Genomic DNA, 14,330 nt, shown 5'->3' with positions numbered 1-14,330 from the left:
TCGAATTCCCCAATTTAACATTCGTGAACTCTCCCTTCCCCCACACTCTTGTAATTATTGTTTACATGTGTATATATTGATTTGTTATTGTTTTCTCCTGGTACCAGGCTGTTTTCCTCACCTTAACAAATGGGACTGCTACCCCTTCGGTGAAAATAGCAAAAACAAAGAACTTAATTCTAATCTAAAATCCCCTGAAAGTATGTGCTAAATTTTGTGGGGGTTAGCCTATGTGTGTTTTTCTGAGAGAGTAACTATAGTTTCCATCAGACTCAAGGGCATGTACGTTGTTGGGGGCACATCCCCAGTGGGAGGTGTGCAGAAGGCAGCTGATCGATGTTTCTCTCTCAACGATGTTTCTAACTCTCTGTCCCTCTCCCTTCTTCTCTGTAAAAACTCAGAATCACCGGACAGGGTGGTGCTTTAAGACAAAGCAGAGGCCCGGGTCTTCCTCAGACCCCCTAAGTCCCAACCCGGAGTGGAGGGGATAGTATTTTTAAGAAGAGCCACAGGTGGTTCTGACATGCCCATGACTAAGACACTGCCTTTCTTGGGAATAGGATCCCTGATTGGTAATGCCCTTATTTTTCCTGTTCTCTATGGAAGGACTCAGAATCCTTGCACTATGTTTAATTTATGGGAACATTTTCATTTTCACTTAGAGCCAGGGGGTCTCACTTTTGTTTGAGAAACCAACTTGGATTTGTGAGTATAGCAAGCCCAGAACCATTTGTCAGCAGCACTATGTCACTGCCACCTTCATCTCCAAAACGTCTATCTAAATAAACCCAGTGAAATAAATTACATTCCTGACTGTGATATTGACAGCTGAAATATTATGTAAAATGCTGGCATGAAGGAAAATTGGTTGCTATACTCAGATTCTGTTAATGTCATGGGAGTTTTGGTGAAGCTTCAAGAGAGCTGAGGACAAACAAAACATAAATTTAACTGTGCTTTTATCTTTTATTGGCCTTGGCATCCCACCCATTAAAATTCGTCTGTCCTATACGCAGTATGACCTTAGATATTTTAAATCATGTATGGGTGTAGTATTGAAATACTATTCCAGTGCTGGATGTCTGTTTTTAAAAATGTGTATGAAGGTTCATCCTGTATTCTTTTTAAAAATGCTTTTATTTATATTTATAGAGAGAGAGGAAAGAAGAGAGATAGAAAGATAGAAACATTGATAAGAGAGGAATATCATCGATCCGCTGCCTCCTGCATGCTCCCTACTGGGGATCAACCCCAAAACCCTGGCATGTGCCCTGACTGGGAATTGAACAGGCGACCTCTTGGTTCCTGGGTTACTGCTCAACCGCTGAGCCATACCAGCTGGGTCATCCTGTATTCTTGAGTGATATGTTGACAGTGTTCCAAAATGCTTCAGGCATTGAGGAAAGGGCTAACTACAGAACAAACAGGGCTTAAGGCCTGAAGATAGCTGACAGCAACAAACTTCCTGGGGTAGGATGGTGATCAATATACAGGGACATAATCATGCCACGGGACCCCAATGAGGCACCATGATTTTGACACCATGTTGCTCTATCAATTGTGCTGACCCAACTCTGGTGAATAGCACAGGCGTCCATCCATCTGAGTTGGGTTGATAGTTTCTTTTTTTTAAAAAATATATTTTATTGTTTTTTGTTTTGTTTTGATTTTTACAGAGAAGAAGGGAGAGAGATAGAGAGTTAGAAACATCGTTGAGAGAGACACATTGATCAGCTGCTTCCTGCACAGCTCCTACTGGGGGTGTGCCCGCAACCAAGGTACATGCCCTTGACCGGAATCGAACTTGGGACCTTTCAGTCCGCAGGCCGACGCTCTATCCACTGAGCCAAACCCGTTAGGGCCAGGGTGATAGTTTCTTTGGTATAAGTGAACTTATCTTATGGAAACAACTACAGACCATTAGAATTACAAGGAAATTCTATATTCTCAGCCAATTTGCTCTTGATGATGATTCAAATCACTTTCCCTTATTCAGTTGGAAAAACACACTTGAGAAGCACAACTCATAAATAATACTGCCAGGATTCTGGGAGTTCCTGCCCCTGGTCAAATTGTAATGAATCTAGTTGTAATAAAAAATCTCTGTATGACAAAGTTATAGCCAACCCGCCCTAGCCAGTTTGGCTCAGTGGATAGAGCGTTGGCCTGCAGACTAAAGGGTCCCGGGTTCGATTCCGGTCAAGGGCATGTACCTTGGTTGCGGGCAACATCCCCAGCAGGGGGTGTGCAGGAGGCAGCTGATCGATGTTTCTCTCTCTCTCATTGATGTTTCTAACTCTGTATCCCTCTCCTTTCCTCTCTGTAAAAAAATCAATAAAATATATTTTAAAAAAAGTTATAGCCAACCCTTCTCCCTAACCACCGATAATTCAAGTCTCCTCTGATAAACAACAAAGCCATACAAAGTTGGTTGAAGTGGCATTTGATCTTTACCAACATCTACCTATTAAAGAAAACCTTGTGGGGGTAGTTGGAAAGAGAATGAGAATACATTTGGTAACAGGATGTTCAGTGGGAACTATTGTTTTATTTCCATTTTATCAGAGGCTCCACGTAATGGTTGCCTACCATTCCTACATTCCAAACAAGGTGCAGGACTTGCAAAGGAGTGTTCCCTTACCCTCGCCCTTACCGTGACGGTGTAAGAGAGTTGCAGTGGAGGCTGAGGAGACTGCTGTGGATTAGAGAAGAGCTTCTGGTGAGGAGTTGTAGGTGTTCTAAGAGCGCCCCCCCCCCCCCCGCATCCTGGCCCCCCCCCCCCCCATGGCGACGCAGAGGGCGAACGAAGGGGGCTTTACTCTCACCTGGTGAAGAGGCACTTCGGGCAGACCTCTCAGAGAGCGCAGGATGTGCCCCTTGCAGTTGGGGGAACACCACGGACTGGTGCCTGCCTCATGCCTGAGGAATCTAAAGGGCCAGAGTTGGCAAAAGCGGCCTGAACACAGGGCAGGAACGAGGGTGAGGAAGTAGTTTACTCCCACGGAAGACAAGCCCAAGAGAGTGAGACAGTGTGGGCTTGACTTTGATCCTACCCAACACGACTGCTTGGAAAGTCAAGCAGAAAGCAGCCAGAGGTTTGCCTCCAGGTGCTGGGGTCCCTGGGGTGGGGGAGGGGAGGGACAGACTCTAAGGCAAAAAAACGAACTTGCCTGTGCCAAGGAAATGGGTGGTGAGAGATTCCCAGCGATGGTTCTGACAAACCCATAAAAGTGCCCACGAGAGAAAGTGTCAGCTAGAAACGTCTGCCGTGGCCAGGGGAAGCAATGGCAGCTGGAGCCCCCCAGGCCTTGCTGCCTCCGTTTCCCACTGTAGTCCTGGAGGCGCTGGGCAGCCTAGTGAGTGGGGAAGATGGGACAGGCTCCGGGCTGGGAGAAACACAGAGGAAGCGAGCCATCACTCCCCCTTGACACTGAAGTTTGGAGTTTTGCATTATGACACTGCTCCAGACATATTAACTACTTATATAACACTGTACTTTTTTAACTAAAAGTAGCCAGAGGCTTTTTATTATTTAAGAGTGACCTAAAAAAGTTATAGGGCCTATGAATTAATCCATCCAAGGGCCAGGAAGACAACTGGCCCCGCGGAGCAGGCTTAAACAGGCATGACAGCAGAAAGTAAAGCTGTGTTCTGATTATGCCATGAGTCCCACTGGGTCAATATATCAGCTCTACATTCAAATATCATGCATTCCATGATATCTTAAAACTTCTGAAGTGTCTCATTCTGTCATCATACCTGATTTACAAGTAAGTGATAGGTATCAAGAAACCCCCTTCATGTGTATATATAGACTATAACTTAAGCTTTCCAATAAGAAAGTTGGAAGTAAGGGTTCTTGATTAAAAGATCCAAATGGACCCTGCAATGAAGGTGATATGATCCCTGTATTACAGGTGATGTAACTGGAGAACAGAAAACAACTTTATAGAGTGTTTGAGTTCATTAACTCTGATAATATTTGGAATGCTTGGCACAGAGCCTGATACGTAGAAATGCTAAAGGTTACTATTAATATAAAAAAATAAAAATTAAAAGATCTGAATGGATCTAAGTGTTGGTTTAACCTTCTATTAAATAGTTAGCCATTGCCAAACAGGTTTGGCTCAGTGGATAGAGCATCAACCTGCGGACTGAAAGGTCCCAGGTTCGATTCCGGTCAAGGGCATGTACCTTGGTTGCGGGCACATCCCCAGTAGGGGGTGTGCAGGAGGCAACTGGTTGATGTTTCTCTCTCATCAATGTTTCTAACTCTCTATCCCTCCCCCTTCCTCTCTGTAAAAAATCAATAAAATAAAATAAAATAAGTGCTAAAAAAAAAAATAGTTAGCCATCACAGTTCCCTCCCCTCTAAAGGTCTGGGGTTGGATGAAAGGTCTCTTTCAGTCAGAAAATTCTGTTTTGAAAAGACTACAGCCACATAGCGCATGTTCTCGACCAGCCGTTCTCAACCTGTGGGTCACGACCCCTTTGGGGGTCGAACAACCCTTTCACAGGGGTCGCCTAAGACCATCGGAAAACACATATATAATTACATATTGTTTTTGTGATTAATCACTATGCTTTAATCATGTTCAATTTGTAACAATGAAAATACATCCTGCATATCAGATATTTACATTACGATTCATAACAGTAGCAAAATTACAGTTATGAAGTAGCAATGAAAATAATTTTATGGTTGGGGGTCACCACAACATGAGGAACTGTATTAAAGGGTCGCGGCATTAGGATGGTTGAGAACCACTGTTCTAGACCAAGGGCCTATGAATCCTTCAGAGTCTGCTCTGCCGGCCTGCAGCCCTCAGACCAGCACACCTGGTGCTAGAGTACAGTGCTTTGGAGTGATGAGGGAGACATGCATATTTCAAACCTGAAGAGTGACAGGTACAGGGGTGCCTTCCTTTGGAGGCCGACATGTGGCTGAAGTTGCTACAATCACCTTGGTGACGGTTTCCATATTATGCACTTGGTAGTTGTGATCTGGGCATCCCCAAGCACTTGCCCATATTCTCTTGAGTGCTAGTTGTGATCAGCGCTCTCTTTTCCCCCAGTGGGAGAGCAGAGTTGCAAAGAGGTCTGTGACTGGTGCTCAGATGGAGAGCCTCAAATGAACGCCAGATTCTGTGTTATGAAATTCCCTGGAACCCCATTTCCCCTATTTGAACCACGAGATTGTTGTTTGCTGCAAGGGAGTCAGCCAAGGGAGTGTGAACAGTTTTGATTTCAATCAATTCCCTCTCTTTGGACCTTTTGCCAACATGCATTAAGTTTATGGAAGGCATCCATTATTTACTTGATAAAAAAAATACCTCTAAACCAGAGAGCTATAGATGAATAATTTTATAGTATCGTATTCTTTTTTGTCACAAATGACGGTTTTTGAGGAATTTAGATCATTCTCATTCAGTCTTTTAAAGTTTTAGCTAGGAAGTGTTGCTTCAGCCCTATAATCTTGTTGCCCCACTCTGCTGGCTGCCTCCTTAGCTGCCCAGTCTCTGAAGCCTTCCCTGTGCTGGTTGTTAAGTATCTATAATAATAAAAGCATAATATGCTAATTAGACTGGACAGCCAAACAACCTTCTGGATGTCCTTCCAGACTACCTTTCGGGCGACCTCGCTATGACACCCACTGGTGCCAGGCCAGCCAACGTGGGTGTGATGCAATTGGTCAGGGGCCCAGCCATCGCCCCATGATCACCCTGCAGAGGGAGGCCCAGGCCACCAGCCAGCGGGGTGATCAATCAATTGGGGGCTCCACTATCACCCCAAAGAGGGAGGCCCAGGCACCAACTGGAGGGCTGCAGCGGGTGGGCAGGGCCTCCCTCTGTGGGGGCGATCCATTGCAGAGCCCCAGCTGGGTAGGCAGGACCTATCTCTTTGGGGTGATCAGACGCGGGACTCCCGGACTGTGAGAGGGCACAGGCCAGGCTGAAGGACCCCGCCCCCCTCCACAGTGCACAAATTTTGTGCACCGGGCCTCTAGTTTTAAATATCATCTCTGGACAGAGCTCAACTTCTCTCCGCCAAAATATCTTATTTTATCTCTTGTAATTCAGATCCTCTCTACCTCTATCGCTATCCCTATCTCTATCTCTACTGCTATCACTATTGCTATCTCTCCCTCTTCTCCAACCCCACTCTTACAAGATGAAGGTCCTCATTTTATTTCAGTGGTTCTCAACCTTCTGGCCCTTAAAATACAGTTCCTTGTGTTGTGACCCAACCATAAAATTATTTTCATTGCTACTTCATAACTGTAATGTTGCTACTGTTATGAATCGTCATGTAAATATCTGATATGTAGGGTGGTCTTAGGCGACCCCTGTGAAAGGGTCATTTGACTGCCAAACGGGTCTCGACCCACAGGTTGAGAACCGCTGTTTTATTTCTAAGCCTCCTAACTCTACCAGTTGTTATTCTTCCCTCTGTCCTCTCCCAAGACTCTTCCTCTTAAGAGTATCTAATCTCCCCTGTCACGTGTCTCTTCCCCTTAGCCTATAAACATGGGCATATTTCCTCTACCCTAAAGACACCTTTCAGAGCTCCTGCTTTCTCAGGCAAGTTCCTATGTCATTACTTTCCTTCCCTTTGATGAGAAATTTATCAAAAACATAGTTTTCACTTGCTACCTCCTCTTCTTTCTGGTCTTTGATTTACTTTCAGCCCCAGTAATCTGGATTCCACACCTACTCTGTCCAAAATGCTCCCTTGGAGATCAATAAGGAATGACCTTCCAGCACCAAGTTCCACTGACTGCTCTATGGAATCCTAGTCCACCTTTCTCTCCTCCTGGAAACTCGATGACCCTTCCTTTTGTGGGATGTCATCATAACCTCCTGGATTTCCTTCTTTTATTTATTTATTTATTTATTTATTTATTTATTTATTTATTTATTTTTTGATGATGAAAAATGCATTTATTTATTTATTTATTTTTTATGGAGATGACAGAAGCACAAGAAAGAGCAAGGCCTCTCGAGTTGTAGACTTAGAAGCACCATACTTGCACTTCTGTTTCATTCTGTTACCCAAAGCCAGGCTGCCTCTCTTCTTTCCTCCCTCCTCCCCAGAGGTGAGGGAGGCAGGGGGAGCGCTGCTGGGGGAGGAGGGAGGAAAGGAGGCTCTTTAAAAAAAAAATTTCCTTCTTTAAAAAAAAAATATATATTTTTATTGATTTCAGACAGGAAGGGAGAGGAAGAGAGAGATAGAAACATCAGTGATGAAAAAGCATCATTGATCGGCTGCCTCCTGCATGCTCCTTCCCGGGGATCAAACCCACAACCCAGGCATGTGCCCTGACCGGGAATGAAACCATGACCTCCTGGTTCATAGGTTGACGCTCAAGCACTGAGTCACACCTTCAGGCTGGATTTCCTTCTTCCTCTCTGACTACTTCCTCATATACACTGAGTGGCCAGATTATTATGACCACCTGACGTTTGTAGGCAAATTAGCTATAATTTCACTTTGAAGTTGCTAGAGAGCCAGACCATTATAAATAGGGAAGCAGGTTGTTTACCACGAAAAGTAGAAGTGATTTTTTTTCTGAAGATATGAGTAAACAATGCGGTTTAACAGCCTTTGAACGTGGGATATATTTGAACGTGAGTGGCCAGATTATTATGACCACGTGATGTTTGTAGGCAAATTAGCCGTACACTGCATCATATGGGATATGGAAGCTGAAGCCCTGTTCGAACACGTTTGCTGTCTGCAGTTACCAAGATAAAATATCTCTAGTTTGCACAGGAACACAGGATTGGACAGTCGAGCATTGGAAAAAAGGCATGTGGTCCGATAAATCATGTTTCCAGTTGCATCATGCAGATGGCAGAGTGAGAATTTGGCGGAAACAACATGAAAGCATGCACCCCACATGCATGAGTACAACCCTTCAAGCGGGTGGGGGCAGTGTTATGGTTTGGGGCATGTTTTCCTGGCATGATTTGGGCCCTTTAATTCGTGTGCAACAACATCTGAATAGCACAACATACCTAAGTATCGTTGCTGTTCAAGTTCATCCTATCATGTTGATGGCGTATCCAATGGAAATGGCTTCTTCCAACAAGACAATGCGCCATGCAACGGTGCTCATATTGTGCAGGAGTGGTTTCAAGAACATGAGGGAGACTTTACCTTGCTTAGGTGGCCCCCACAATCACCAGATCTCAATCCAATTAAGCATTTGTGGGACGAAGTTAAAAGAGCCATCAGACAGCTGGTTCCACAACCATCAAATCTCACAGAGCTGGACAGTGCTATTCACCAGGCATGGTGTCAGATTCCTCGCATCACCTTTCAACATCTCATAGAGTCAATGCCAAGAAGAATCGCCGCGGTATTGAAGGCAAAAGGTGGCCCAACGAAGTACTGATGGGGTGGTCATAATAACCTGGCCACTCAGTGTGTTCCTTCACAGGAATACCCTGAACGGGGATGTGATCCTCAGTATCTTGCTCTTGGTCCTCTCTCTTCAAAAACACTGGTCTTTTGCCCGGCTGCTTTGTTTACCTTAGTAACCCCAGTCTCCTTAGATACCGCAGTATCTTAGCACAGTTCCTGACACACGAGGCAATTTTTGCTTACGGAGTTGCAAAAGCACTCAAAAAGCTGGGGCTGCCTTCTTGCTAACAAAAGCCTGTTTTACTTCCAGGCTATTGGTTTCCTTTTCCAACATCTTATTCTGCCCTTTCTCCTTAAAGACTGCCTCCACCTTCATTTGAACCACGTTGACCTTTGACAGAAGGTAAGCACAGGGTCTGCCCCGTCATGGATTCCAAACCCATCTGGAGCCCATTTCCTAGGACAAAGTTACTAACAAACCGTGGGTTGTTCATTTCTAAAGAACAGGTCCCCGTCCTGGACGGTTGCTCAGTGGTTAGAGCATCAGCCCATGGACTGAAGGGTTGTGGGTTCAATTCCCTGTCAAGGGCACATACCTTGGTTACAGGTTCCCTAGCCACAGTAGGGGCATGTGGGAAGCAACCAATCAATGTATCTCTCTCACATCGATGTTTCTCTCCCTCTCTCTTCCCCACTCCTCCCTCCCTCCCTTCTACACTTTCTAGAAATCAATGGAAAAATATCCTCTGGTGAGGATTAAAAAAAAATTAAAGAGTAGGTCCCTGAGAGCCAGGTCACAATTGCCACTGCATGAGTTTATCAAATTTTTATATATAGCTCAGCACTACACATGCACACTTAATTATCTCCCTCACCTTTTGCTTCTTCAAACGCACTAATTGAAAGGTAAGCGCCCAGCCCTACCGCCTGGCGACCTCTGCCCCTGGCCTCCACAGATCCTCTCGCCACAGTGCCAGCCTCCAATCTCCCCTCAGGCAGCCCTTTCCAACTCACAGAGCTCTGAGCCTTGAAGAGGCAGGCTGGCCCCATCCTCTCTCGGGGGGGTGCTGACCGGACCTCTCCTTGGCTGTTCTTTGTTAACAGCTTTTGTCACTATAGATACAGCATTTGAAAGTAACAGAGCCATCCTTGTTTTAAAGCATTCTACGTTGCATTCACTGGCTCAGTTTGCTCTCCCAACAATTGTGAGTTAGTGAGGCCAAGTTTCAGGTCAGGACTCCACAGCACAACTTTACAAGAGGCCATTTTGCATCATTAATAGGCATGCCAGTCCCCCACATATTGGGCAGGAGGAGGTCCCCGCAGTAGTCAAGCCAAGCCAATTCAATTAAATTCCACCCAACAGCCTGCTGTCAGGCAACTGAGTTAGTCCAAGATGGTTTTTGGACCATCAACTAGTTGTGTCACCTTGAGCCAGCCAAATTCTCTGGGCCCCAGCCATAAAAGTAAAGTCTGGGACAAAAGGTGATCTAGCTCTTATGGGCTATGGTTTTAGATGCAAAGTCACCCATGCAGAATGGACCTGAGGCAAGTCACCATGGGATCCCTTGTCCTTCCCCATGTGCAGGTTTTCACAGATGAAACCTGATTAGAAATAATATTAAGAGCAGCTTTGGCTGATTAATTCAGGCTCCTAACACTAAAAGGGGAGGAAGCATCATGGTTGCAGACCACTCATCACCATCATTTTGACAGAGGGGTGGGGCTGGTTTGACTCTTTTGTAAGCTGCAGTTGGTGAGTATTGCATCCTGTGGAACTCCACCCAAATCATCCACACAGGAGTGTAGGAACAATCCTACCCCCTGCCCATTCCCAAAGTTTGAAGACTAGAGCAATGAAACCAATGTCTTGTTCCATAACAGCAGCTCTACCCATATTCCTAATATATCTATATATCTATATATCTATATATCTATATATCTATATCTATATCTATATCTATATCTATATATCTATATGTATATATATACATATATATACATAGTAGAGGCCCGGTGCACAAAAATTTGTGCACTCGGGGGGGAGGGGGGTTCCTCAACCTGGCCTGTGCCCTCTCGCAGTCTGGGACCCCTTGGGGGATGACCACCTGCTGGCTTAGGCCCGCTCCCTGGGGGATAGGGCCTAAGCTGGCAGTCAGACATCCCTCTGCCAGCCCAGAAGCCCTCAGGGGATGTCCACTTGCCAGCAGGTAGCAGGCCTAAGCTGTAGTCGAACATCCTTAGCGCTGCTGAGGAGGCGGGAGAGGCTCCCACCACCACCGCTGTACTGGCAGCCATCAGCCTGGTTTGTGGCTGAGCAGAGCTCCCCCTGTGGGAGCGCACTGACCATCAGGGGAAAGCTCCTGCATTGAGCTTCTGCCCCCTGGTGGTCATTGTGTGTCATAGTGACCAGTCATTCCCAGTGGTTCTGCTGTTAGGGTAAATTTGCATATTACCCTTTTATTATATAGGATAGAGGCCTGGTGTATGGGTGGGGGCCGGCTGGTTTGCCCTGAAGGGTGTCCCAGATTAGGGTGGGGGTCCCACTGGGGTGCTTGGCCAGCCTGGGTGAGGGACTGAGGGCCGTTTTCAGACTGGCCACACCCCCTTCAGGGTGGTGGTCCACACTGGGGTGCCTGGCCAGCCTGGGTGAGGGACTGAGGGCCGTTTTCAGACTGGCCACACCCCCTTCAGGGTGGTGGTCCACACTGGGGTGCCTGGCCAGCCTGGGTGAGGGGCTGATGGCTGTTTGTAGGCTGGCCACACCCACTTAAGGGTGGGGGGTCCTGCTGGGGTACCTGGCCAGTCTGGGTGAGGGGCTGATGGCTGTTTGCAGGCTGGCCACAGCCCCCAGCCACCCAAGCTCCCAGTAGAGGCTGGCTGGAAGCAGGTATCTGGGGTTTATTTATCTTCTATAAATGAAACTTGGTTGCCTTGAGCCGAGGCCACAGCCAGCCAGGGCAGGCAGGAAGCTTGGCTTCCTCCATTGCCTGGGCAACCAAGCCTCCTGCTTGCTCCAGCTCCGTGGCTGCTGGCCGCCACCTTGGTTTGGGTTAATTTGCATATAATCGCTCTGATTGGCTGGTGGGCGTAGCAGAGGTGTGGTCAATTTGCATGTTTCTCTTTTATTAGATTAGATATACATATATATGTTTAATATTAGAAAGAATTAATGTAACCTCCCCCATCTTATGGAATTCTCTCTCATTTGCCCCTGAGTTCTTGTCATTACCGTAGACCAGCCGTGGGCAAACTATGACCCGCGGGCCGGATCCGGCCCGTTTGAAATGAATAAAACTAAAAAAAAAAGACCGTACCCTTTTATGTAATGATGTTTACTTTGAATTTATATTAGTTCACACAAACACTCCATCCATGCTTTTGTTCCGGCCCTCCACTCCAGTTTAAGAAGCCATTGTGGCCCTTGAGTCAAAAAGTTTGCCCACCCCTGCCCTAGACAGATAGACAAGAGCCACCCATTTCAGAAACAAAAAAAAGAACACCAAGATTTCAATCCTCAGTTATTAAGTCTACCTGTAAAACAGAGACATTCAGGTGAATATTTATAGAGCAAGTCTCCCCTCACTACTATGGGGCTGGAAAAGAGGAGGAAGGGGCAAGACAATGAGGATAAAAGATTTTTTAAAAATATATTTTATTGATTTTTTACAGAGAGGAAGGGAGAGGGATAGAGAGTTAGAAACATTGATGAGAGAGAAACATTGATCAGCTGCCTCCTACACACCTCCTACTGGGGATGTGCCCGCAACCCAGGTACAAGCCCTTGACCGGAATCGAACCTGGGAACTTTCAGTCCCCAGACCGACGCTCTATCCACCGAGCCAAACCAGTTAGGACAAGGATAGAAGATTTTAAGTCTGAGAAATGTCAAGCTTCTTCCAGAGGAAGCCTCATTTCTCATCAACACCAGGTGGCCTCCAAGTCTGTGCCCAGTACCTGAAGTCCATCACTGACAGTGATCGGCACATGCCTGTCCATCCTTCAGCCAGTGATGCTTGCCTTTCCGATGACCTCCTCACGTGGACAACAGCTCTGGACCGAGGTGGGCCTCCAGATACTTTGAGGAGTAATGGTGGAATGAAAGGGCAGCTGGTGCCCCTGACCAACGTGAGAAGACTCAGAGCAGTTTGAAATCCCCCACTGAGCCTCATGGTGGGACGAATGGTTCTTATTAAACACACACACACACACACACACACACACACACACACACACACACACATTCCCTGGACTCCTCTCCATTCCCCTTGTACTACTGTCATTCAACCTATCATTATTTACAACTGGTCTCCCTATACCTACTCCTGTCTCCCTCAGTCCACACAGCAGCCAGAGTGGTTACAATAAATACTCTTTACAGACCATTTCTTTCTTCAGTGGCTTCTCGTTAAACTAAGAATAAAACCCTATCACCTCCCCACTGCCTACAAGCCGCTCTGTGGCCTGGGGTTTGGACACCACCTCAGGCTCACCCAGGTCCCACCCCCGGCTCACCTTGTCTCAGCAATCCTGGCCTTCTGCACCCATCAGTCTAGAAGAGGCCAAAGTCTTTCTTCCCCCAGGGCTTTTGCACGAACTGTCCTTACTCCTTGGAAAGTTCTTTCCTTGGCTACTCACATGATTACTCTGTTTCATTGGTCAAGTCTCAGCTTAATTGTTTCCTGCCTGTTCTAAAACAGTTGCTGCTTTTTTTCTCTATCTCACGCCCCTGTTCATTTCCTTCACCATACTTATGATCTGTAATTATCTTGTTTATATATCTGTTGACTTATTTATTGTTGCTTTCTCCCAACAGAATTCAAGCTCAGCAGGATCAGGAGGCAGTCTAGCTTGTTCATAGTTTTATCGAAATGTCCAGCCCACTGCCTTGTACATATTAAATATTTATTGATTAAAAGAATGATAATGAATAAAGGAGGTACCAATATAACACATTTACATGTAATCACACCCATGCATCATAACATCACTCAGACAGTGCTTACTAGACGCCAGGCATCAACCTAAACACTTTACTTGTGTTAACACATTTAGTTCTCACCTAGCTCCATGAAGGAGGTGTTACTATTATCCCCAGTTCACAGTGAAGGAAACAGAGGCAGAGTGGTTAATAAACTCCCTTAAGGTTACATGGTGAGCTGGCTGGGGCTGGGGTTGAATCCCAGCATTCTCTTCCCACAGCCTGTGCTCTTAACCATTATGCTATAAAATCTCTGAGCAAATAATAACACATTTAGTACATTTTGAATTTCCTGGTGTGGGAGGCACCTTTAGCTGCCTAGTCAATATCCATCTCTGCGCCCCTCCCCTTTGTCTTGCCAACAGAACCTTACTTTGTTTCGGGAAAGCAATGTAGCCAGCCGTAGCACTAACTCCATCCACTCCCATTTGCTATTTGCTCACATTCTCACCTTTTTGCATATAGGGGTGGCATGTGACCTGATTCTGTCCAATGAGAGACTAGAAAAAGTCGGCAGGTGGACTTCCTTTTATAAGGGAGACGGGCAGGAGCTAAGATCTCACTGACACCATTTTCCTTCTTGTTGTGTATGTGGACCTAACCCTGGAGCTGCAACAGCCATGTTGGGACCGTGAGAAGATGAGCACGAGGACTGAAGGCCACCGTGCTCAGAATGACAGACTGAAAACACAGTAAGAACATGAGTTTGATGATATTGTGGAGCTGCTGGAGCAAATTTTGTATCACCAACTTCAGATGTCTTGTTATGAGATAATTAAATATCTGTATGCAATCATCTTTTAAAACAATTTTATTGAGATATAATTTAATTCAGGCATCACAAAACTCACCCATTTAAGTGTACAGTTTTAGTAAATTTATAGAGCTGTGCGATCAACCGCTACAACCTAATTTTAGAACACTCCCATCACCTCAAAAAGATTCCTGGGGCCAATCTGCTGTCAATCCCCATTCTAATTTT

This window comes from Myotis nattereri, assembly GCF_964212035.1.
Source record: "Myotis nattereri genome assembly, chromosome: 1".
NCBI classification, from domain to species: Eukaryota; Metazoa; Chordata; class Mammalia; order Chiroptera; family Vespertilionidae; genus Myotis; species Myotis nattereri.
This window is presented reverse-complemented; position numbering follows the sequence as displayed.